Raw genomic sequence first — 27,362 nt, 5'->3', positions numbered from 1 at the left:
ATAGGATTTTCTAGTACTAGGCCTCCTTGCCTCTAAAATGATATCCATCACTGATTTACTGAGGGATGGTAAAGGAGAGATTAGGTAATTAGCTAGGCTGCTAGGTTCAGGGTTTGCAGCTGAGGGTGCAGAATCTGGTTCTCCTGCTGAGACAACAGGGAAGGAGTCTGAGGCAGGTGCCATGGGGCCAAGCGCGACATAATGCGCAAGGGGGGGGGGTACCAGTGTTGGCGTGGCCAGTCTGGTGCAATTAAAATCGTCCTTGGCTTGTCCTGTTTGATCTTTAGTAGTACCTTGGAGAGCAGAGGCAGAGGAGGAAAGGCATAAACTGATAGGTTTTTCCAGCTGAAGGATAGAGCATCCACTTTCCAAGCTGGGTTGTAGGGAATCCTTGCGCAAAATTTGTCCAATTGATGGTTCTGGGGGAGGCAAACAGGTCTATATCTGGGCTCCCCCACTTGCTTGTCAACATGTTGAAAATCCTTGGTTCCAGTTTCCACTCGTGTGGGTCCATGAGGGCTCTGCTTAGTCCGCCTGCCAGTGTATTTAGTTTTCCTGGCAGGAATTGAGCTTGTAGATTCACTTGGTAGCGCCAGGCTGTGCTCCACAATGCCATGTCTAGTCTGCAGAGGGGGTAAGCATGTGTACCCCCTGCTTATGTACCACATGACAGTGGTGTTGTCCGTCTTTAGCATTAGTTGTCCTGGATGAATGTGGTCCTTGAAGGCTGTCACAGCATTCTGTACAGCTAACATTTCTTTTTGATCGATATGCAGGTGCATTTGACTTGGGTTCCATTTGCCCTGAATGCATTTCCCTGCCAGGTGAGCCCCCCCCCCCATGCATTGTCTGATGTATCTGTTAAGGTTTAGGCGGCAGGGGGGTAGTGTGAATGGTATTCCCCTCTTTTGGTGGCAGGCCTCTGCCCACTAAAGGAACTCTAGGCATAGGGAAGGTATGATAGGAATCATTGCTTCTAGATTCTGTGAATGCTGACACCATAAGTTTTTGAGATACCATTGTAGTTTCCTCATATGCAGCCTTGCATGTGGAATTAGAAGAATGCAGGACACCATGAACCCCAAGGCTTGCAGTATTTGGCTTGCAGATAGCTGGGTTTTTCTGGCCACTTGTTTGAAGTAGTTGTCAAATGAATCCGTTTCTCTGGCATGAGGAAAGCCATCTGGGAAGCTGTATTCAAGCTTGCTCCCAGGAATATAATTTGTTGACAGGGTACCAGGTGTGATTTCTTTTTGTTTATGGTGTACCCCAGACTAATCAGCACCTTTTGAACAAAGGCCAGATGATTCAAAAGTATGTCCTGGCTTTCTGCCTGAATTAGACAACCGTCCAGGTATGGGTATATTTGAATATTTCTTTGCCTGCAAAATGCAATGACTGGAGCTAGGCACTTAGTGAATACCCTGGGCATAGTAGATAAGCCAAAGGGCAGTGCAGAGAACCGATAGTGCATGTAGCCTGCTTTGAAGCATAGGTATCTTCTGCAAGACTCACTGATAGGAATGTGCAGGTATGCTTCTTTTAAGCCTAGTGTTGCCAACCATGCATCTTTGCCTAGCATAGGAAGCAGCTAGTGAAGAGTCAGCATTTTGAATTTTGGAATCACCAGAAAGGTGTTTAGAGTAGAGAGGTCCAGGATAGGATGCCATGTATTGCCTTTTCTGGGTACCAAGAAAGTCTCGAATAGAAACCTTGTCCCTTTTCCTCTTCTGGTACCAACTGAATAGCCCCAAGAGAGAGAGAAAGTACAGTTTTGTACCTACCATAAATGTAGATGTTCGAGTGCTAATACAGCTGCAGTCATAACAGATGGGTTCTCCTGCCGTCAGGCGGGTCCTCGGTCAGCCGAATTCCAAAGTCTAGGTCCGGCGTCGGTTGTCGTCGCTTCTTCCCTGACGTCAGTGCGACAGGGGTATAAAAGAACCAGCCGGCGCCATTTTCTTCAGTTTTTCTTGCCCCAGATGTCAGGTGCCCCCAGAAGGAAGGCAATACATAAAATTATGTAATAATGCAATGCAATATAATCAAAAAACAGTAGTTGAAAGCAAATACACCATAAAAGAATACCCCTAGAGGGGAAGGAGGGAGGGAAACCTGGACTGCAGCTGTATTAGCATTTGAACATCTACATTTATGGTAGGTACAAAACTGTACTATGTTCATCGTGCATACAGCTGCAGTCATAACAGATGGGTAGAATCCCAAAGCTAAGAAAGGGGTGGTAGGCACTCGGTGGAACTAGGAGGAGCTAAAATGCCCTGCAAGACTGCAGTGGCAAAGCCTGATCTAGATTTGGAGTATAATGGTAGGTTGTAGTGCTTGGAGAAGGTATGCACAGAACTCCAGGTGGCTGCTTCCAAAATATCCTTGGTAGGAACTCCTCTGAGGAAGGCTGCAGAGGTGGCTGTGGCCCTGGTGGAATGAGTTCTAATACCTGTTGGTACAGTTTTGCCATGAAAGGAATAGCAAAAGCGTATGCAGTGGGCTATCTATTTTGAGATTGTCCGTTTGGAAATTGGCTTTCCTTGAGCTCCTACCGCATAGGCCACAAAGAGCTGTTCTGATTTTCTGAAAGGTTTTGTTCTGTCCAAATAATAATGCAGTTGCCTGTGGATGTCCAAGGAATGTAGTAATCTCTCCCCTTTGTTTTGAGGATTAGGATAAAAAGTAGGTAAATGTATGGCCTGATTTAAAGCTACCCTGGATACCACTTTAGGCATAAAGGACGGGTTGGTTCGTAAGGAAACTCTGTCCTGATGGAAGATAATAAAAGGCTGGACAGCCATGAGAGCCTGTAGTTCTGAAACTCTACGAGCTGAAGTGATAGCCAGAAGGAAAGCTGTTTTCCAGGACAAATATTGCAAATCTGATGAGGCAGCTGGCTCAAAAGGAGGCAAAGTCAGTTTTTCCAGAATGAAATTAAGATCCCAAGCAGGTATTGGTTGTTTCCTTGGAGGTCTTAAATTCTTAGCCCCTCTGAGAAACTGTCTTAATAGAGGGTGAGAGAATAAAGGTGGATCAGTGTTGTATTCTGCAGAAATGGCTGAGGCATGGATTTTGATGGAGGAGAACGAAAGTCCACTGCTTAGCAGTTCAGCCAAATATTGTAGTATTTGAGGTAAATTCAGTTTTCCAGGGTTCTGGCCCTTTTCCTCATTCCAGACACAAAAACGTTTCCATTTTGCGGAGTAAGCTTTTCTAGTTGATGGCCTTCTGGCCTCCAAAATGACATCCTGCACCTCCTTGGAGAGTAGGGCCTGCTGTGATGCTAAGGAATCTTCCATGCGGCTAGATTGAGTGTTTTTAACTGACTGTGAAGAGTTTTGAAGCTGTGCTGAGTCAGAAGAAGAGGCATTAGTGGCAGGGTCCACGGTGGGGAATGCGTCAGGCTCCTCAGGAGTGGGTACCAGTGTTGCCTTGGCCAGTCCGGAGCAATGAGGATCATCTTTGGTCTGTCTGCTCTGGTCTTCAATAGGACTTTGGGCAGCAGAGGAAGAGGCGGGAAGGCATAAACTGTCATTGATGTCCAACTGAAAGAGAGCGTCGACTCTCCAGGCCTTTGGATGGAAGATCCTTGAGCAGAATTTTGTCAATTGATGATTTTTGTGGGAGGCAAAGAGATCTATGTCTGGCCTTCCCCATTCTTGGATTATTTCTGTAAAAACTTTTGGATGCAATTTCCATTCTTGTGGATCTGTCATATTCCTGCTTAGGTTGTCTGCCAGCGTGTTTTCCTTGCCTGGCAAGTACTGTGCTTGTAGTTCCATTTGTAAGTCCATGGCCATGTTCCAAAGTGACATGGCCAGTCTGCATAGGGGATAAGAATGTGTTCCTCCCTGCTTGTTTATGTACCACGTAACTGTGGTGTTGTCCGTTCTTATCAATAGTTGGCCTGGTTGTAGAAGGTCCTTGAAAGCTATAATAGCATTTATTACTGCTAGCATTTCTTTTTGATTGATGTGAAGGTGCTTTTCTTTTTGGGACCATTTGCCCTGAATGCACCGGTCTATCATGTGTGCCCCCCAGGCGTAGTCCGAGGCGTCTGTTGTGATGACTTGATTTGCTTGAGGCTTGCTGAATGGAAGACCTGTGTTTGATTGACATGCTTGAGCTCACCACAGAAATTCCTTTTGCAGACATGGAATTAGTGGTATTATTGTTTCCAAACTGTGGCTGTGTTGAGACCATATGTTTTTTAGGTACCATTGTAGTTTTCTCATATGCAGCTTTGCACATGGGATTAGTAAGATGCAAGATGCCATGAATCCCAGAGCCTGCAGGATTTTCCTTGCAGTCAGCCTGGTGCAATTTGCCAGTGTTCTGAAATATTGAATTAGTTGCCCCTGCTTCTCTGGCGTGAGGTAGGCCATCTGGGTGTTTGTGTCCAAACTGGCACCCAAGAAAATTATCTTCCGAGAGGGTATTAGTCTTGATTTCTCTTTGTTGACTGTGAATCCCAGAGAGTTTAATAACATTATTACATAAGCCAGATGTTCCAGAAGAATGTGCTTGCTGTCCGCTTGGATCAGGCAGTCGTCCAAATAAGGGTATATTTGTATCCCTTGAAGTCTGCAGTAGGCAATTACTGATGCCAGGCATTTCGTGAATACTCTGGGCGCAGTAGATAAGCCAAAGGGCAATGCAGAGAATTGATAATGGGTTGAACCTGCAAGAAATCTGAGGTATCTTCTGCAATTTTGTCTGACTGGGACATGCAGGTATGCCTCCTTGAGGTCCAATGTTACCAGCCAAGACTCCTTGCCCAGCATGGGAAGAAGTTGCTGTAGAGTAAGCATCTTGAATTTTGGTACGAGTAGGAATGTGTTTAGGATGGAAAGATCCAAAATAGGTCTCCAATCTTTTCCCTTCCTTGGCACCAGAAATAGCCTGGAATAAAAACCTTGACCTTGTTCGTGTGTAGGTACCTCTTGAATAGCTTCCATGTTTATAAGATCTGAAATTTGCTTTTGTGCCTCTGCCCTTTGATTGTGTGGCAGGTTTGGCATGCCTCTCATTTTTGGAAGGGAATGAAAGTGGAATTTGTAGCCTCTGTTTATAATGTCCAGGATCCATTTGTCCTTTGTGACAACATGACAATTTTTTGAGAATAGTGCCAGCTTTCCTCCTAAGGGGGCTGCCATTTGAGACCTGGTTGGCATGCAAAGGGGAAAGTCACTGGGTTTGCTTTCTGAAAGATTGCGAGTTGTCCTCACCACCTCTTTGTGTAGGAGCTTGCCATTGTCTGCCTCTATACGATCCTTGGGATTGTCCTCTGCCCCTCGGGCGCCTGTATCTGCCTCTTTGGGGTCTGTCCGTGGCAGGAAAGGACCAGTTTTTGGAAAGCCAATTTCTACTAAAACGTTGGGGTTGAACCTGCAGAAATTCTTTCACAGTTTGCATTGCTTTAGCCTTTTCCTCCATTTTCCGTAATACTTCCTCAGCATTTGCCCCAAATAGTACATCCTTTTGAAGAGGAGCGTCTAGTAATTTAGCTTTGACATGATCAGGCAAGGCTTGTTCCTTGAGCCAGGCATGCCTATGTATGACTGAGCCTGTAACAGCAGCTCTACATGAGGCCTCTAGAGCATCAAAACCACATTGTAAGGTATGTTTACCCACTTGTTCTGCACTATGCATCAAATCCTGCAACTCCTTCAAGCCTGGTTGTTCAGGTTGTGACATTTTACTTTTCAATTGAGATAACAGAAACTGTTGGTATTTTAGCATATGAAACTGACAGTTTAAGGCCCTCATGGATAAGGTAGCCGAGGTATATACCTTTTTTCCCCACCTTTCTAAGGATCTGGAATCTCTCTCGGAGGGCAATGGATTTTTGGCAATGGAGGCCTCAACTCCCTTGGGCCCCTGTGAGATGGTTTCTAGGTCAGCAGCATGGCTTTTGTATAGAAATTGGTGCGAGTCAGGAACCCTGTAGTACCTGTCAGGCTTAACTGGAGCTGGAGGAAGAGAGTCCGGGTTAAGGCAGGCCTCCGAGTAAACATAATCTAGGATGTCCAAGACAGGAGGTATAGCCAGAGGCCTGTGCTGGGGTAACAAAAGAAATTCCCTGAGCCTTTTCTTGGAGTCTGAATAATCCTGGCCTTCCCAGTGGAAGTGTTCCCTTAAGGTATGCAAAGTTTCCCCAAATGAGTAATCCTCAGGGGGGATACAGAAGGAATAGACTCCTCTGCATCAGAGTCTTCAAAAGGGGAGTAAGACTGTTCCTGATCATCAGAGTGTTCTGAAATAATGGAGCCCTGATCAGAGGAGGGGGAATCTTCCTCCACTCTGGGCCTTTTGTCTGGAGGTGGCTGAGAACCTCTGATTAGAGTAATTAAATCCTCAGCCATTTTAAGCATCTGCTTCTTAGGCATGGGGCCTGGAGATGGGCCCTGTGTAGCTGGTCTCTTAGGGTGCATGGTTGCTTTAGACTTGGTGAAAGCCTTGATGGAGAAAGAAGAGGAAGGTCTGAAGACAACTTGAGTGGAGGTGGACCTGTCCACATTCTGTGTTTCAACGCCAAGAGTGGCTTCAGTATCTGTAGTCGGGGTGTGGGCCGAGGAGCCTGCGACCTCGGGTACTGGAGACACCGCCAAAGATGTGTCGTCGGTAATCAGGGGCTGCGTAGGCGCCTCGCTGAGAACCGCACCACGTGTAGTCGGCTTTGGCGTGGTGTCGGTAGAGGCCGCGGACCTCGAGTGTCGGTCCTTGTCTCTGCGTTTTTTAGACAAGACCGGAGTCGGAGTATCCGACGACATAGTATAATTAAATGCTTTCCCAAAAAAATGCTGGGCGAACTCCGCCCGACGCTTAATAGTGCGTTTGTTGAAAGTAGCACAAAAGCGACAGACCGAGACGTCGTGGTCTGGGCCTAAACAAGGTATACAGAGGGAATGGAAATCCTTATGCGGTATTTGCTTCCCACAAGAAATACAATTATTAACTTTGTCTGACATTGGTCTGAGGCAAGAAAAGTTTCAACGGGTACTTAGCTTTTAAGAAGACTTCGGTTTCCAAATTTTTCGTAATCTCAGGAGCTAGCCGACCGGCACTTGCGAACTGCTTCTGCTTCGGGCACCGCGCGGCAAGAAAGACTGAAGAAAATGGCGTCGGCTGGTTCTTTTATACCCCTGTCGCACTGACGTCAGGGAAGAAGCGACGACAACCGACGCCGGACCTAGACTTTGGAATTCGGCCGACCGAGGACCCGCCTAACGGCAGGAGAACCCATCTGTTATGACTGCAGCTGTATGCACGATGAACATCTTGATTTTGGGCCTCTGCCCATTGATTTGGGGGTAGATCTAGCCACCTGCTTGGTGTTGGTAACATGTGGAAGTGAAATCTGTATCCTTGGGACACTATATTTAAAACCCATTTGTCCTGGGTAATGAGTTCCCAGTTTTTGCCCTGCAGACCAATCTTTCCGCTTAAGGGAGCATTCAGTTGAGAAGTGCTTAGAAGTTTTAAAAACAAGTCATTGAGACAGTTTTCCATAGGAGGAGAATTCCCCACTTGCTTAGTCTTGTGTGTCCCCTGGGACTGAAATATGGGGTTTCTGCTATGTCTGGGTTTGGCTTGAGAAGACCTGGAAAGGGATGGAAAGGACCAATTCTTAGAGGGCCAATGCCTACTAAATCTAGGAGGCTGAACTTGCAAGAAATCTTTAACAGTTTGCATAGATTTAGCTTTATCTTCCATCTTTTTAAGAACTTCCTCAGTTCTGTTGCCAAACAAGTGGTCCTGATTTAAGGGAGCATCCAACAGTTTAGCTTTAACATGATCAGGCAAAGAGTGCTCCTTAAGCCAAGCATGCCTTCTGAGCACAGACCCAGTAACAGCACCCCTGCAAGAGTCCTCTAATGAATCAAATCCACATTGCAAAGTATGATTACCAACTGGTTCAGCAGAATGCATTAAATCCTGTAATTCTTTATTTTCAGCACAGTCAGGAATCAACATCATTTTCTGTTGAAGCAACCCAATACCATGTTGTTGATACTTTAACATATGAAACTGGCAGTTTAAAGCCCTAATGGCCAAGGTTGCAGAAGTGTAAACCTTCTTATCCCATCTATCCAGCACCCTGCAGTCTCTATCAGAAGGGGTAGGATTTTTAGCAGTAGAAGCCTTAATGCCCTTGGGTCCCTGTGAAATAGTCTCTGGATCCGCAATAGGATTTTCAAAAAGAAACTTGTGTGAACCAGGAACCCTGCAATATCTGCCAGGTTTTCTGGGAGCAGGAGGCAAAGAATCAGGGGCCAAACTAGATTTCAAAAAGGCATCATCAACAATGTCTACTACAGGAGGTATAGCTAAAGGCCTATGCTGAGGTAGGAGCAATAAATCCCTAAGCCTCTTTTTTGAATCAGAAAAATCCTGGCTTTCACAGTGGAAATGCACCCTTAGAGTATGTAAGGTTTCACCAAAAGAAAAATCCTCTGGAGGGGAAGCAGAGGGAATACAGTCCTCTGCACCAGAATCCTCATAAGTAGATAAGGGCAAATCCAGATCATCAGAAGAATCAGAAAAATCAGAATCCTGGTCAAAAGATTCATAAACAACTTCAGCCCTAGGTCTCTTAGAAGGGGGAGGTTGGCTTCAACTGATTAAAGTTATAAGATCTTCAGCCATTATTTGTTTTTTAGGCATAGAGGCCTGAGCATGCGGCCTGGGCGTCGGTTTTTTAGGCATGGTTCGAGATTTAGGCCTAAATGAAGGAGGCATTGGTTTAATATGCAAGTCCATAGGCATGAATACACCCTCAGAAGCCGGTGCCTGCACAGCAGCTCCGGACCCATAAAAGGTAGAGACATCTGCAGGTTCCACAGCTGAAGTATCTCGCGGCATACCGGACTCTGAATGGGTCTCAGTAGAGGCCTGCAAATCAAAAGTAGTGGGTATCAGGGGCTGCGAAAGCGCCTCACTGAGTACCAGTGAACTGGCGACTGGCTTAGAAGAGTCGTCGGCAGCTATGGACCTAGGCGGCCTGTCTCTGTCTTTAGCTTTGCGTTTTTTCGGAACCCCGGTAGTCGAATGGCTAACCGATGACATTTCTGGATAATTAAAATGAGAACCAAAATATTTAGAGGTGAAAATATACCGACGACGGATAGTGCGCTCATTAAATAAAGCACAAAACCGACAGCAAGGTACGTCGTGGTCAGGGCCCAGGCAAGGAATACAGCACGAATGAAAATCTTTGTGAGGTATTTGCTTTCCACAAGTAATGCAATTATTAACTTTTACTGACATCGGTAAGGAGCAAGAAAAAGTTTCCCCAATGGGGTACTTAGCTTTAGTTGGAAGACTTGAGTTCTGAAACTCACAAATGAAAATTTCAGGAGTCGGCTGACCGGCACTTGCGAACTACTTCTGCATCGGGCACCGCACGGCAAGAAAGACTCATGTAATGGTGTCAGCTGCATGTTTTATACCCCCGACGACCTGACGTCATGGAAGAAGGGACAGCATCTGATGCAGGACCCAAGACTTTGTTAATCAGGCCGACTGAGGGCTACTGCAAGCAGATAACCAAATGTATTGACTGCAACAGTGAAACACGAAGAACATCAGAATTATACATCAGACAGGTGATGAGAGCATAGATTGTCTGGCTACTAAGGGAACTGGAGGAGCCAAGCAATCAGCTTGAAGTTTGGTATATCTGGGTGTGACATGCCCGTCCGATCTAGGTTCCATGGTGGCTGAACCAGGCGAGGCCATAGAAAGGGAAACTACATTTTTTGAGGCAATAGGGGGCAATGAGAATCACTGTGCTCTTCAACCTTGCAGCTTTCTGCAGAAATTATGGAATCAAAAGGGGTTGGTGGGAAGGAATAAAGAAGACCGGGGGGGGGGGGGCAATCGTGACATACAGAATCCTTCAGTGACTGGTCCTGTGGGGGAATTAGGACAAAGTAGTTGCTGCACTTTTTTTAGGGGAAAGGCAAACAGATCACAGCATGACTGGCCCCCAGTGATGGAAAAATCTTGTCCTCCACTTTTTCACTGAGGGACCACTCACGTGGAAGAAGAATGCACCTGCTCAGTTTGTCTGCAATCATGTTGATTTCCCCGGAATGTGCATCGCTAAAAGAAAATGATCAGAAGAGATCGCCCACTGCCAGACCCTGAGAGCTTCTAGACACAATGGTTAAGACTTGATTCCCCCCTGTTTTTTTGATGTACCAGACGACTGACATGTTGTCTGTCTGAACCGCAACCATCCCAGAGGGAAGAACACCTTGAAAAGCTTGCAACACCAAGAGCACTCCTCACATCTCTTGGACATTTATATGCAAAGTGATCAGTACCCTGGACTGTCTTCCTCAGATAATGCCCCCCTCATCTGGGAAGCATCCGTGGTCACTATGGCCTTGGGCTGTTGGAAAATGAAGGGACAGCCATGGAGCAGTTGATCGGACTGGATCCACCAATAGAGATCTCTTGTGCAAGTGCTGGTAATTATTTTTTGATACAACATTGACCGATGTAAGACGGACCACTGAGTAGCCAACATCAACTGTAGAATCTGCATGTAAAACCTGGTCAACTGAACTAAGGTTATCACTGCTGCCATGAGGCCTAGAGTTCGTAGAACTGTGTGGGGTGAAACTGATGCGTTGTCTAAAACCTTCTCAGCCCAAGATCTTATAGTTAGAACTCAGTGTGTTGTAAGGGAAGCAATAGCAGTCTTTGTGTTGAGCAGTGCTCCAAAAAATTCCAATGTCTGATGTGGTTGAAGTTGTGATTTGTTGTAGTTTATGGTTATTCCTAAAAGAGCACAAGTGTGGAGAACCTGATCTCTTGCATGTATGAGTTGATGCCTGGTCAGAGTGGAAATAAGCCAGTCGGCCAGGAAGGGAAACACCCAGAATCTCTGCAGTCTGAGGTAAGCTGCTACTATTGCCATGCATTTGGTAAACACCCTGGGGGCTGTGGTGAGTCCAAAGGGCAGTACTTTGAATTGGTAGTGAGTGGCTCCCAGCCAAAAGTGTAGGTACTTTCTGGATTGCCTGTTCATCTTTGTGTAACAGTAGGCATCCTGAAGATCTATAGAACACATCCAGTCGTCCTTGCCCAAAAAAGGGAGAATGGACTGAACTGTGATCATCCAGAACTTGGTTGGTTGAACAGTTTTGTTTAGACTTGTGAGATCCAAAATAAGTCACCAGTCCCCTGTCTTTTTTGACACCATCTCTTGGATGACTCTTTTCTAGCAGCTTTCAAATCTGAATTGCTGCTTGATCCCTCTGACTAGGTGGAGCATAGGGGATTTTTCTGGGAATTGGGTGTGGTAGGAAAAATGGTATTATATAACTTATGGATATAATCTTCTGCACCCAAGCATCTTTTGTTAATTCTAGCCAGGCTTTCTGGTGCAGGGATAACCGCCCCTGAGTGTCGCCGGAGGTGGACAGTCAAGCTTCCATTCAGGAGCACTGGTAGGGTTTACCAAAGAAAGATTCTCGTGCAATATGGTTTTGCAGGCCACCTCTGCCACTAGGGTGAGGACATCCATTGGAGTTCCCCCCTCTGCTTCTGGGGACACTTCCTCCATGTGTATGTCATGGAATGAACCTTAGGACTTTTTGAACCACATTTTCTGGCCACTCTGCTGATTCCTGGGGAAAGATATTTTTTTGGGACCAAAAAACATATGCCTATGGCAGACAAGGTTTTTCCATCTTTCTTACATCTGAATGGCATTTCTTTCACTTTAGGGCCAAAAAGGCTAGTTCTGTCAAAGGGAGCATTGATGAAATTTGACTTAAAATTGCAGAAGTACATCCAGGTATGCCTCCTCATTGAAATGCCTGAACCCACAGCTCTTGAGGTTCCTTCTGCTATGTTGGAAACTAACCTTATGGAACTACTGGATACTGGACTGCAGGGTTGCCAACGGAGAAGTTACCAAATCTTTAACCTCTGCAGAGATGGTTCCTGAGAGAGTATTTGATAATTCCTTGGACAAATCTCTCTGAAGTCTAACAAAATATGCCAGACTGCTTTAGCCTTTGCCTTGCAGTTGCTGAATTACGACACACTACCCTAGTCTGTCCATCACCAGCGACTCCCTGTTAGGGGAATGGACAGTGGAACTCTCATCAGCTAGTTCCTTCTTTGTGGCTGCCGCAACGACCATGGCATCAACTGGAGCCCCTTTCTCCCAAAACTGTCTGCAGGAGGTGCCATTATCCTATCCGGTCTCTCAGGTACGGCTCTATGGAGTCAGACTCCTTCCATGCTCACCTAGAGATTATGTCAATGAGCTCTTTGGTGGGTGGAGTCACCCAGGAAGTAGAGGATCCTGTACTGAAAAGCCTCTAGGAGAACGGATTCCTCTGGTGTAGGATTGCAGGATTTTCAGCCACCTCTCTGTTTGAAGATTTCTAGGATATCTCCAAAGGGAACATCTTCAGGAGGTGACCATGGGAACCCTTTGCCCTTATCAAAACCCATGTCTTCGGTGATGGACTATTTGGGGGGAGTCTAGGTGCTTCCTCTTGCGCATCCTTTACCCAAGTACTTCTTCAGTTGGATGCTCTGGGGAAGTCTCGGAAGAGGAAATTAAAATTCCCTGGGAGGGAACCTGAGGTTTTGGTAGAGAAAGTCCCCTTGGAGGAAGATGTTGAGGCTTCAGGTGCTGGGGCATCATGGTGGAATATGTAAGATCTGGGAGGGAAGATTCCTTCAGGACTGCCAAGGCAGTGGACACACTTCGCAACCTCGAAGGCAGAGCTTGAAGGAGCCAGAGAGAGGCTTTGATTTGAGAAACCAGATTTCTGAATCATCCTCTCTCTCCAATCTGTTGGCACTGCCCCCAAGGAGGAAGCCATAGCCTAACTGTCCAGGGATGAGAAACAGAAATGGTTCTGAAAACTATGAAGTTGAATGCCGTACCATGGACACGGCAGGCAGGCTTCAGCTCCAAGAGCTCTTTGGATCCGAAAAAGATCAGAGGTCTCAGAGACTAAGTCTGATCCGAAGATAGGGAGCTCCTTGGATCAGCGACTGACTAATCAGAAAGACTGGGATCCTGAAACTCAAGACAACGAATGGTGTCAGAGGAGGAACTTGCGGGGGTGTGGTGTGGTGGAAGGTCAGATAACCTGACCCAGAGGGGTAGGTGCCAAGGGAAAACCAATCTGCACCTGTGCTGAGAGGATCTTCCTCACCAGTAGAGTAAATGGAGGGAGATGGTGGTCGCTGCAAAAAAGGTGATGGAAGCGTGTCAGGTACTAGGTCAACTGATGGAGAATATCTAGTACGAGGGCAATATTGAGTCGCCGAAGGTTGCATCTGATTCGATGATTTTATTCTCATCTGACTTGGATTATGCCAAATCTGTAATAGTCATTTTGGAAGTTGTAGGATCAGAGGGAGGAGTCAGATCCTGAATTCTCATTCTCTCTGATCCGGGGTTGACACCAGATGTTTAGCACTTCTTTTCTGGGAAGTCTGAGGAAGATTTTACGAGGTGGAAGGCTTCAACTTTAGAGACTGGGATATGGCTTCTCCAAACGAGGAAGGGAGGAGAACTTTTAATATAAACTTATTTTTATGTTCTGTTAAAGCTTGCGGATTAAATATTTGGCAAATCGAGCAATCTTCCTTTAAGTGTAATGGACCCAAGCAGTACACTCAAAGCGCGTTTGCATCCTAGAGCAGCAACTTATGCCCACATTTGGAGCATTTCTTGAAACCCGCAGGTTTGTCAGTCATCATGCAACATAGAGCCAACAATAATATGTGAAAATTCTTAAGATAAAGACAATCCAAAATAGTTAAGTGTGACATCCAGATAATATCTCACTGAACCTTCCACTAAATAACGTGATGTCTCCCACTATCCTTGGTCAGTAGCTAAGCAGCGTCAATCTTCACTACTGACTCCAATGTGAGATTGTCACTTAAACAGGAGTAATATTCCATAATTTTCCCCTAAGAGCACAACAGGAACATACTCTATAACCTAGACCTGGACTGTATCCTTCTGTCCACCCCAAGTATAATTCCTTATTACACAATTCAGAGCAATGTGTCCCAGTTTAAGACCTCTGATACACTCTCACTTAAACAAATTAAGTCTCACACATCCAAACACTTCTGGGAACGTCTGACACAGATTTTCAGCTGTGTCCCTTCCCCAAAATAATATGGTAATGCTGACACCAATCAGTGTGCCTTCGTGTCCTTTTAAAGGGGTGTCCAGTTATGAAAATTAGACATTAAAACAAATGATGGCAAATGACCTAAGCAGCCAGGCTTTTGGAGTGACTTGGGAAGTTATCAAGGCAAGTATGAGCACTCTCAAATCACTAAAGAAAAAGTACAGTTTTGTACCTACCATAAATGTAGATGTTCGAGTGCTAATACAGCTGCAGTAATCACAGATGGGTTTTCAGCCGTCAGGCGGTCCCTCGGTCGGCCGAATTCCAAAGTCTTGGTCCGGCGTCGGTTGTCGTCGCTTACTCTTCTGACGTCAGTGAGACCAGAGTATATAAGACACAGCCGACGCCATGTTCTTCAGTCTTTCTTGCCCCAGATTGTCAGGTGCCCCCAAAAGGAAGGCAATACATAAATAATGCTTATCCACATATACAAGCAATGCAATATAAACCAAAAACAGTGGAAGCAAGCAAATAAAACATAGCAGGATAACCCAGTCAGGTAGTATGAAGAGGTTGTTAGGCCCCATGCCTTTACCAAGTGGGGAAGGAGGGAGGGAAACCTGTACTGCAGCTGTATTAGCACTCGAACATCTACATTTATGGTAGGTACAAAACTGTACTATGTTCATCGTGCATACAGCTGCAGTAATCACAGATGGGTAGAGTCCCAAAGCTATGCATAGGGTGGTAGGTACTAGGAGGAACTGGGTTGAGCCAGAATGCCCTGCAAACAGCAGTGGCAAAGCCTGCTCTTGTTCTGGAATATAGAGGTAGGTGGTAGTGTTTTGTGAAGGTATGTACAGAACTCCAAGTGACTGCCTCCAAAATTAAGTTGTTCTGATTTCCTGAAGGACTTTGTTCTGTCCAAATAATAACGTAGCTGCCTATGGATGTCTAAAGAGTGTAGCAGCCTTTCCCCTTTGTTTTGAGGATTGGGAAAAAAGGTAGGGAGGTGTATGGCTTGATTTAAGGCTACCCTGGATACCACTTTTGGCATAAATGGTGGGTTGGTACGAAGGGAAACCCTGTCCTGATGGAAAATGAGGAAGGGCTGCACCGCCATGAGGGTCTGTAGTTCAGAAACCCTACGAGCTGAAGTGATGGCCAGAAGGAAGGCTGTTTTCCAGGACAAATATTGCAAATCTGTTGAGGCAGCTGGTTCAAAAGGAGGCAATGTTAATTTTTCTAGTATGTAATTAAGGTCCCAGGCTGGAATTGGTTACTTCCTTGGAGGTCTTATATTCTTAGCCCCTCTGAGGAACTGTCGTAAGAGTGGGTGAGAAAATAAAGGGGGATCCGTGTTGAATTCTGCAGAAATGGCTGAGGCATGTATTTTTATGGAGGAGAAGTCCACTGTTCAGCAGCTCAGCTAGATACTGTAATACCTGAGGCAAGTTTAGTTTTCTAGAGTCCTGGCCTCTTTTCTCATTCCAAGAGCAAAACCGCTTCCATTTTGCGGAGTAAGCTTTTCTAGTAGATGGCCTTCTGGCCTCCAAAATGACATCCTGCACCTCCTTGGAGAGTAGGGTCTGTTGTGGTGTTAAGGAATTTTCCATGCAGCGAGATTGAGTGTTTTCAGCTGACTGTGAAGAATTTTGTAGCTGTGCTGAGTCAGCAGAAGAGGCATTAGAGGCAGGGACCAGGGAGGAGTATGTGTTAGGCTCCTCAGGAGTGGACACCAGTGTTGCCTTGGCCAATCTGGAGCAATCAGTATCATCCTCAGTTTGTCTGTTCTTGCTTTCAAAAGCACCTTGGGCAGAAGAGGCAGAGGTGGGAATGCGTAAACTGTCCATGCTGTCCAACTGAATGAAAGGGCGTCCACTCTCCAGGCCTTTGGATGAAAGGTCCTCGAACAGAACTTTTCCAATTGATGATTCCTGTGGGAGGCAAAAAGATCTATGTCTGGCCTCCCCCACGCTTGGATTATTTCTGTAAACACCTGAGGATGTAATTTCCATTCGTGTGGATCTGTCATATTTCTGCTTAGATTGTCTGCCAGTGTGTTTTCCAATCCTGGCAAGTACTGTGCTTGAAGTTCGATTTGTCTTTCCAGAGCCAAGTTCCAAAGAGTCATGGCTAGTCTGCACAAGGGGTATGGATGTGTTCCTCCTTGTTTATGTACCACATTACTGTGGTGTTGTCTGTTCTTATAAGTAATTGTCCTGGATGCAGGAAGTCCTTGAAAGCTGTAATTGCATTTATTACTAATAGCATCTCTTTTTGATTGATGTGAAGGTGCTTTTCCTTTTGGGACCATCTGCCCTGAATGCACCTGTCCTTCATGTGCGCCCCCCAGGCGTAATCTGAGGCATCTGTGGTTATGACTTGTTTTGCTTGAGGCTTGCAGAATGGAAGGCCTGTGTTTACTTGACATGCTTGGGCCCACCATAGAAATTCCTTTTGCAAACATGGAATTATTGGTATAATTGTTTCCAAACTGTGACTGTGTTGAGACCATAGATTTTTTAGGTACCATTGAAGTTTCCTCATATGCAGCTTTGCACATGGGATTAGAAGAATGCAAGATGCCATGAATCCCAGAGCCTGCAGGATTTTCCTTGCAGTAAGCCTGGTACTTTTTGCTAGTATTTTGAAGTACTGAGATAGTTGCCCCTGTTTTTCTGGCGTAAGATATGCCATCTGGGTGTTTGTGTCCAAGTTGGCACCCAGGAAGTTTATTTTCTGAGATGGTGTTAGCCTTGATTTCTCTTTGTTGATTGTATATCCCAGAGAAAGCAATAACCGTGTCACATTAAAAACCTCAGCTTTGGCCGGCTAAGAACTTGTTATATTCAACTGGACGTATAAGAGAATTTAAGTACCTTTATCTGCTTTTTTTTCAAAAAAATACAGTATTTAAATTGATTTTAACTGTGTGGAAGGAATATTTAGCTGAACTGGAAGTTTTCACTCTGCTCTTCAGTTAGTGCTGCTTGAATTTTATTATTTGTTAGTAATTGCAGGTGTGGGGGTAGCCACATTCTTTGATTTCCTGTCCTTGCCTATTTAAGTGGTACAGTGTGAAATATTTTCTGCTTAAAAACCTCAGCTTTGGCCGGCCAAGAACTTGTTATATTCAACTGGACGTATAAGAGAATTTAAGTACCTTTATCTGCTTTGTTTTTTCAAAAAAATACAGTATTTAAATTGATTTTAACTGTGTGGAAGGAATATTTAGCTGAACTGGAAGTTTTCACTCTGCTCTTCAGTTAGTGCTGCTTGAATTTTATTATTTGTTAGTAAGTGCAGGTGTGGGGGTAGCCACATTCTTTGATTTCCTGTCCTTGCCTATTTAAGTGGTACAGTGTGAAATATTTTCTGCTTAAAAACCTCAGCATTGGCCGGCTAAGAACTTGTTATATTCAACTGGACATATAAGAGAATTTAAGTACCTTTATCTGCTTTTTTTCCCCCCAAAAAATACAGTATTTAAATTGATTTTAACTGTGTGGAAGGAATATTTAGCTGAACTGGAAGTTTTCACTCTGCTCTTCAGTTAGTGCTGCTTGAATTTTATTATTTGTTAGTAATTGCAGGTGTGGGGGTAGCCACATTCTTTGATTTCCTGTCCTTGCCTATTTAAGTGGTACAGTGTGAAATATTTTCTGCTTAAAAACCTCAGCTTTGGCCGGCTAAGAACTTGTTATATTCAACTGGACGTATAAGAGAATTTAAGTACCTTTATCTGCTTTTTTTTTCAAAAAATACAGTATTTAAATTGATTTCAACTGTGTGGAAGGAATATTTAGCTGAACTGGAAGTTTTCACGCTGCTCTTCAGTTAGTGCTGCTTGAATTTTATTATTTGTTAGTAATTGCAGGTGTGGGGGTAGCCACATTCTTTGATTTCCTGTCCTTGCCTATTTAAGTGGTACAGTGTGAAATATTTTCTGCTTAAAAACCTCAGCATTGGCCGGCTAAGAACTTGTTATATTCAACTGGACATATAAGAGAATTTAAGTACCTTTATCTGCTTTTTTTTCCCCCAAAAAATACAGTATTTAAATTGATTTTAACTGTGTGGAAGGAATATTTAGCTGAACTGGAAGTTTTCACTCTGCTCTTCAGTTAGTGCTGCTTGAATTTTATTATTTGTTAGTAATTGCAGGTGTGGGGGTAGCCACATTCTTTGATTTCCTGTCCTTGCCTATTTAAGTGGTACAGTGTGAAATATTTTCTGCTTAAAAACCTCAGCTTTGGCCGGCTAAGAACTTGTTATATTCAACTGGACATATAAGAGAATTTAAGTACCTTTATCTGCTTTGTTTTTTCAAAAAATACAGTATTTAAATTGATTTTAACTGTGTGGAAGGAATATTTAGCTGAACTGGAAGTTTTCACTCTGCTCTTCAGTTAGTCCCACCCACCCTCCCTGTTTTTGTTTTGGTGTTAATCTTAGTGGCCTTGCAGCTGCCGCCTCTTGTAAATTTGTGTTTGGATACTCCTTCTGGGCCCATCTCATTTGCTCACTCAACTGAGTGCAGTGAGATCATATTCTGATTTCAGGCACTCCTACTGTGTACAAAGAGAGCATCTGGGAAACAGAAAAAAAAAATTTAAGCTTGTTTCCTGCCTTTCCTGTTAAGTGGTATAGACTATTTGTAGGCTTTTGAGCCCCCAAGCCCTTCTGTGTTGGAGGGAAGCCTTCTAGCTTAGTTTTTTTTCCCTATAACTAGCCAGTTTTCTAGTTTCAGCACTCAAATCTGTTTCTTTGATCTCAGCACTTGTTCAGAAAAAAAAAATAAATAAAAATAAAAAAATAAAAAATTTCATCTGCTTTTACTGTACTTGTGTTTCTACCTACTTTTTTTTTTTACTTTTGCATCATCTTAAAAGTATTCAATTGTATTTATTACTGCTTGGTGTAACTCATTCTAAGCCTTCTGGTTTAAACACTTGGGCTTCGGACCAGTTGTTTTGCACTGAGAGGGTTTGTGGTCTGCACTGTAGTGGCAGAACAGGTAGCTTACATCCTTCTAGGTTGGGAACTGCTGATTGAGGGCTCAGTGTCTGTTATTCTAAAAGTGTATTAATTCTGGTTTAAGCACTTAGGCTTTCAGGCCAGTTATTTTACATTAAGAGGATTCGTGGTCTGCACTCTTGTGGGAGGAGAGGCTGGACTCTGCCCTTCTGAGCTGGGAATTTCTGATTGAAGGCTTATAGTGCATGCATATCTGAACTGCTTCTTACTGAAGTTGGTGCGCCTTGTTTGCTGTGGCATAGACTGGATTCGGGCCTGCTGGATCTAGCTTTGTTTGTGTAACTTGAGCACTAATCCAGGCATTCTCTAAAGTATTCAATTGTATTTATTACTGCTTGGTAGTAACTTGATTAAAGTTTAGCTGTCATTCTGTCTTTTGGATTAAGCACTTGGGCTTCAGACCAGTTGTTTTACATTAGGAAGGTTTGTGGCATGCACTGTGGTGGCAGGACAGGTAGCTTTCATCCTTCTAAGTTGGGAACTGCTGATTGAGAGCCCAGAGTCTGTTATTCTTCAAGTGTATTAGTTCTGGTTTAGGCACCTGGGCTTCAGGCCAGTTATTTTACATTAAGAAGGTTTGTGTTCTGCACTCTTGTGGGAGAAGAGGCTGGACTCTGCCCTTCTGAGCTGGGAATTTCTGGTTAAAGGTTTATAGTACCTGAATATTTGAACTGTATCTTATGGAAATTGGTACACCTTGTTTGCTGTAGCATAGACTAGATCCAGGCCTGCTGAATCTAGCTTTGTTTATATGCTTGTTGTTTGTTTGCTTGTTATTTCCCTGGAACGCTAATTCCACCTAATACGCGGCTTCTCAGCGCTTCTGTGGCTCACTAGTGATATCTGCATTGCTTACTGTACTTATTTCCTTGTTTCACTTGAAAGAAAGTTACTGTTTGTCGTTTTTGCATTTAAGTTACCTGTAACACATTGCACTTAAGTTACCTGGCACTTGCTCACTAAAGCAATTATATAAGTCAGCACTAAAAATTAAAAGCACTACACCCTCACTCCCCACTGGCCCTGGTTTTCAATTATTAAGGAATTCCCAATATTATTCTAGCATGTCCAAAGGTCAGTTGTCAATCTCCTCTCCGGTCCAGCTGGTGAATCTGGGAATCTTGAGGCAATGTTACAACTGCCTCATGTACACAGACAACCCTCTCCTCCTCCCAACAAATTTCAACACATGTGAGAGATGCAACCATATAGCCAAACTGGAGGCTAAGCTCTCTCAACTCAGTACTGGCATAACCAGTCAGGAGGAGAAGGAAACCATACTCACTACAATTCCAGTCTCACATAGACCTACCACGACAGCAAACCAAACACAAAATCACACAAAAACATACTCGGAGGCTCTAAATAAAGATCTGCCGAAGCAGCAGAGACCTCCAAAGCAGACACCCAAGCAGCCGCTACCCCAAAACAAAACACGTGCAACACATCTCTCACAAAGCCAGTGTGCCAAACAGTCACAGCCCTTAAGACTAAACAACACACCTGATACGCTTGTAATAGGTGACTCTATCGTCAGGCACACTGACGTCCCGCTCACCAGGCTGAACAAGGAGAGGGTCACGGTGAGCAGCCTGTCGGGTGCTAGGATCCGCCACATAACACAAGCACTCAGGTCACTCCAAGGCAAGTACAAATATGACTTAGTCATTGTCCATGCTGGTGTGAATGACCTGAGACGCACTCCCTGGACTACATGAAAAGAGACATAAAGGAGCTCTCTGAGCATGTAGCCCAGGCCGGTATGACCCTGACCTTGAGTAGCATCTTACCCTCACCAAGAATGATGCCACAATATGAAGACAAGATGATCAATTTCAACAATTGGCTTAAGTACTGGTGTCATTCAAAGGGGATCCAATGCCTGTCAGCTTGGGAAGATATGCTCGACAAGCCATGATGCTTCGCTAGGGACGGCTTGCACCTGTCACCCCTGGGCTTTCGGATATTGGCAAAGGCTCCTGCTACCCCCATAGTGCCTTTTTTAGGCAAGACTCAAAAGACAAACCCACCTCCATAGGTATCACAAGGGATAAGAAACTAAGAGTAATGCTGCTCAACGCCAGAAGTCTAAACCTCAAGATGCACGCACTCGAAACTCTACTTAGCATGGAGAACATCGATATCTGTGCATTAACAGAAACCTGGTTCAGGGCTCCCGAGAGCACCCCAGCACTACCAGGTTATACCTCATACCATGCCTTTCGGCCCCAAAACTTGGACCGAACCACAAAAGGAGGGGGAGTATCGATATTCATCAAAGATACCCACACCTCCAGGTTGGTGGCAAAGCACGAAGCATCAGAGACTATCCATGTGCAACTAACAGTGGGTAAAACTGCCTTCCAGTTTATAGCCTGCTACAGACCACCCTCCCAAACCCAGGAACCCCACTCGGCCTTCCTGAGAACACTGGAAAATATGAAGGTCTCTCCAAACACCATTATACTGGGCGACTTCAACTACCCAAACATGGACTGGGAGCATTACTCTAGCTCCAACACCCTAGCCCAAAGGTTCCTAGAATTTATAAACTCAAATGCTATAGAACAACTTGTTACCACTCCCACAAGAGGGGAAAACATACTGGACCTGATCATCACCAACATGGGAACTCTATGCTCCAGACCAGAAGTGTATCCCTCACTGGTAAGATCAGACCATAAACTAATCTCACTGGATATTCACATCCCGACCCCACCCCCTGCCCAGAAAACCACAGTGAAAAACTTCTCTAAAGCAAATTTTACACTCCTCAAAACTGAGGTGGAATCCTTCAAAGCCCCCGGGCCTGTGGAAAATACGGCCCAGACAAGAGAATCCTTTATAAACGTATTCTATGAACACCTTCAGGAATGCATGGATCATGCGATCCCAAATAAAAGCAAGACCCAATCCTCCAAAGGCAGACGTCCTGTCTGGTGGACCCCAGCCATAAACAAACTATACAATAGGAGGAGGAAGCTACTAAATGATAAAGCAAAATCCCAAAAAGGGAAGGCATCACTGATCAGTATTAGCAAAAAACTACGGGCACACATAAAATTGTCTAAGGCCAGCTTCGAGAGAAAAATTGCACAGGACACTAAGGATAATCACAAGGCTTTCTTTAGTTATGTTAGGAACCTGGGTGGTAATTCCCAGATATGCTCAGAATTAGTCCAAAATGACAAAAAATACACCAAACCCACAGACACTGCCAACATCCTAGCTGACATGTTCAGCGCAAACTTCTTCCCCCCTCCCCACCAAAAGGGCAAATATTTATCCCAGCAGAGTGCTGCCCCCCTGACATCTCAGATGCTCAGGTAAGAGCCGCCCTCTCCAAAGCAAAAAACACAGCATCAATGGGACCAGATGGTGTCCCGGGCTGCGTCCTACATGAACTCCAAGAAGAGCTAAACCCAAACATAAAACTACTGTTCAATCTCAGCCTTACTACAGGATATGTGCCCAAAGAGTGGTGTACAGCAACAGTGGTCCCTCTCCATAAAGGTGGTGCCTCAACGGATCCTGGAAACTATCGCCCCATAAGCCTGACTAGCTTGGTCTGCAAAGCTATGGAAAGGATCATCATGGACCTCATAAATAAAGATATTGGGGACCTACAAACACTGGATCCTACCCAGTTTGGCTTTGTTAAGGGCAGATCCTGCCTCTTAAACCTGGTTGATTTCTTTGAAACAGTCACCAAGGCCATTGACGAGGGAAGGTGGTCCACACAGCCTACCTGGACCTCGCAAAAGCCTTCGATACAATACCCCACTCGGGCATTATAGATAAGCTCACCAGCTTAAATGTAAACCCCTATGTCACTAGATGGATTGCAAACTGGCTCAAGGACAGAACCCACATGGTTAGAATTGCTGGAGCCATGTCAGACTCCAAACCAGTTACAAGTGGTGTCCCACAAGGCTCAGTCCTGGGACCTCTCTTGTTCGGTATATATTTCTCGGAGGTACAGGCCAACACGGAAGGACTGTGGCTGACCAAGTTCGCAGATGACTGTAAACTGGGTGCCATAATCGACTCTCCAGCCGACACAAGCATCCTCCAAAAGGGCCTCATAGAAACAGACAACTGGTGCCAGTGCCATGGCCTCAAGCTAAATGCCAAAAAGTGTACAGTCATCCCTTTTAGCAAAAACAAAGTGCCCACAAATTACCACATAGGTGGAAATCCATTAAGTACAGAAGAAGTAATTAGGGACCTGGGGACCCAAGTTGATAGCAATCTCTCATTTGACAACCACGTGGCCAAAGTGGTTAGAAAAACATTTTATATAGCCCACCTAATCATGAAGGGATTCACATCTAGATCAGGGGAGGTCATCGTGCCTCTTTACTCATCCCTCATCAGGCCCATAATTGAGTACAATGCCCCTTTTGGGATGTACCTTACCAGACACCTGCAGCAACTGGAAAGACCCCAAAAGTACCTCACCAAGAGGATCAAAGGGCTCAAACAGATGCCATATGCTGCCCGGTTAAAAAAACTCCAGCTCTACTCAGTGGCATACCGCCTGTTCAGAGGCGATCTGTGCCCGACGTATGAAGCCATGTCCAACCCAGAATTAATGGACATGCTGCACCTCGGAAAATCCAAATCCCATCGAGCTATGCGCTCGAGAGACTTGAACCTCACACTGAAATAAATAGGACATGCAGGAGGGACAGATTCATAACCCAGAGGCTCCCTTCACTCTGGAATAAAATCCCAGTCCAGGTTAGGCAGAGTCCCTCATTGACTCTCTTCAAGAGGAATCTTGATGAGTGGATGGGAGATCGTAGGTATACCCCGGGTATCACTTCTGTGTCACTGTTAGATAGAGGCACAGTATACTAACCTCGAAAAAGGGCATAGCAAAATAAATTTAAAATGGGTGGCGAAAGCCAAACACATTCTGGCTAGGCTTATAAATGCCCTAGGGCAGATAGATTCATAGGTTCATACTAGGCTATGAACCTATATGCCAGATGTTCCAGAAGTATGTGTTTGCTGTCCGCTTGGATCAGGCAGTTGTCCAGATAAGGGTAAATTTGTATCCCTTGAAGTCTGCAGTAGGCAATCACTGATGCCAGGCACTTTGTGAATACTCTGGGTGCAGTAGATAAGCCAAAGGGCAATGCAGAGAATTGATAGTGGATTGAACCTGCAAGAAATCTGAGGTATCTTCTGCAGCTTTGTCTGATTGGGACATGCAGGTATGCCTCCTTGAGGTCCAATTTTACCAGCCAAAACTCCTTGCCCAGCATGGGAAGAAGTTGCTGTAATGTGAGCATCTTGAATTTTGGTACGAGTAGAAATGTGTTTAGGATGGATAAGTCCAAAATGGGTCTCCAGTCGGTTCCTTTCCTTGGTACCAGAAAAAGTCTTGAATAAAACCTTGACCTTGTTGGTGCGTAGGTACCTTTTGAATAGCTCTCATGTTTATGAGCTTTGAAATTTGCAGTTGTGCCTCTGCCCTTTGATTTTGTGGCAGGTTTGGCATGCCTCTCATTTTTGGAAGAGTGTGAAATTGAAATTTGTAGCCTCTGTTTATAATGTCCAGTATCCATTTGTCTGTTGTGACAATATGCCAATTGCTTGCAAATAATGCTAGTTTCCCTCCCAAAGGTGCTGCCAGCTGAGACCTGCTTGGCATGGAAATGACGGAGTCATTGGGTTTGCTTCCTGTATTGTTGTGCACTGTCTTCACCACCTCTTGGTGCTGGAGTTTGCCATTGTCTGCCTCTATATGATACTTGAGATTGCCCTCTGCCCCTTGTGCGTCTGTATCTACCTCTTTGGGGCTTGTCAGTGGCTGGAAAGGACCAGTTTTTTGAAGGCCAATTTCTGCTAAAACGTGGTGGTTGGACCTGTAAGAAAGCTTTGACAGTTTGCATAGATTTGGCTTTTTCTTCCATTTTCCGTAGTATCTCTTCAGCATTAGTACCAAATAATACATCCTTTTGTAAAGGAGCATCTAGAAGTTTAAGCCAGGCATGTCTGCGAATGACTGATCCTGTAGCAGCCGCTCTACTGGAGGCCTCTAGGGCATCATAACCACATTGTAAGGTGTGTTTACCCACTTGCTCTGCACTATGCATCATATCTTGTAACTCTTTTAAATCTGGTTGTTCAGGTTGAGACATTTTGTTCCTTAATTGTGATAACAGGTACTGTTGATATTTAATCATATGAAACTGACAGTTTAAGGCCCTCATGGCTAGGGTGGCCGAGGTATATACCTTTTTACCCCATCTTTCTAAAGATCTGGATTCCCTTTCTGCAGGAAGTGGATTCTTGGCAGTGGAGGCCTTCAATCCCTTGGGGCCTTGTGAAATGGTTTCAGGGTCAGCATTATGGCTTTTGAAGAGAAATTGGTGAGAGCTGGGTACTCTGTAATACCTATCAGGTTTGACTGGTGCAGGAGGCAGAGAATCAGGGTTAAGACAAGCCTCCGAATAGACATCATCCAGTATGTCCAAAACAGGGGGTATAGCCAGAGGTATGTGTTGAGGTAACCAAAGAAACTCCCTAAGTCTTTTCTTTGAATCTGAAAAGTCTTGTCCTTCCCAATGGAAGTGTTCCCTCAAGGTGTGCAAGGTTTCCCCAAAGGAAAAATCCTCAGGAGGGGATACCGAAGGAATGGACTATTCTGCATCCGAATCCTCAAAAGGAGAATAAGAGTGTTCCTCTGCATCAGAATGTTCTGATAAAATGGATCCCTGATCAGAAGAGGGAGAATCTTCCTCCACTCTGGGCCTCTTGTCAGGAGGGGGATGAGAACCTCTGATAAGAGTAATTAAATCCTCAGCCATTTTTAGCATCTGTTTTTTAGGCATGGGTCCTGAAGATGGGCCCTGTGCAACAGGCCTCGTGGGATGCCTGGCTGTTTTGGATTTAGTAAAGGCCTTAATTGAAAAAGAAGATGAGGGCCTAAATACACCATGGGTGGAGGTGGACCTGTCCACATTAGTAGGCTCTACATTAGCAGGGGCTTCGGTAGTAGTCTGGGAAAGGGCCGAGGACCCAGCGGTCTCGGGTACAGAAGACACTGCCAAAGGAGTGTCGTCGGTAGTCAGGGACTGCAAAGGCGTCTCGCTGAGAACCGGACCACGTGTAGCCTGTTTTGGCGTGGTGTCGGCGGGGACCGCGGGCCTTGCGTGTCGGTCCTTTTCCTTGCGTTTTTTGGACAAAACGGTAGTCGGAGTGTCCAACGACATTTTATAATCAAAAGCTTTACCAAAGTAGTGTTGGCTTAACGCCCGACGCTTAATAGTGCGTTTATTGAAGGTAGCGCAAAAGCGACAGCCCGAGACGTCGTGGTCTGGGCCCAAACAAGGTATGCAGAGGGAATGGAAGTCCTTATGCGGTATTTGCTTCCCACAAGAAATACAATTATTAACTTTTTCTGACATCGGTCTGAGGCAAGAAAAGTTTCCCCAACGGGGTACTTAGCTTTAATGAAGACTTCGGTTTCCAATTTTTTCGTAATTCAGGAGCTGGCCGACCGGCACTTGCGAATGCTTCTGCTTCGGGCACCGCGCGGCAAAAAAGACTGAAGAACATGGCGTCGGCTGTGTCTTATATATTCTGGTCTCACTGACGTCAGAAGAGTAAGCAACGACAACCGACGCCGGACCAAGACTTTGGAATTCGGCCGACCGAGGGACCGCCTGACGGCTGAAAACCCATCTGTGATTACTGCAGCTGTATGCACGATGAACATCACTGATTGACCAGCCACAATATAAGTTAATAAAAATACTTAATACTGAGCAAAGCAATGACTTTCAGCTTTTCCTAATTAGGGATCGCCACAGTGGATCACCAGTCTGCAGATTGTCTGGCAGTGAAGTTTTTTTTATGGTGTCAAGTTGCCAGCCAGGTGCCCATCCTTCACAGAAGACGCTCGCGAGCACAAACACACACGCATGCACCTACATGCATGTTTTTAAAACTCACTCGACTGTAGGGAGGACATGCAGACTCCACACAGAAGGCTTTCCTGCCGACAATCGAACCAGAGAATCTCTTGCTGTCAGGCAACAACTCAAACCACTGAGGTTATATTTAATATTGAGCAAAATTATTAAAAATATAGAACAGTAATTTTCAATAAACAAACAGAATGCAATCACCAGAAAAATGAAATCAATACTGTAGGACAGAAATCCAACA

General features: G+C 44.9%; 1 protein-coding gene across 2 annotated transcripts in view; it reads right to left on the bottom strand.

The window, feature by feature from the left end:
* Positions 1–27,362, bottom strand: part of PCGF1 (polycomb group ring finger 1) — a 1,514,627-nt gene that overhangs the window by 759,757 nt on the left and 727,508 nt on the right. The gene's annotated exons all lie outside the window — the stretch shown is intronic.

This window comes from Protopterus annectens, chromosome 2.part2 (genome assembly GCF_019279795.1).
Source record: "Protopterus annectens isolate FY-2018-M chromosome 2.part2, PAN1.0, whole genome shotgun sequence".
NCBI lineage: Eukaryota > Metazoa > Chordata > Ceratodontiformes > Protopteridae > Protopterus > Protopterus annectens.
This window is presented reverse-complemented; position numbering and strand designations above follow the sequence as displayed.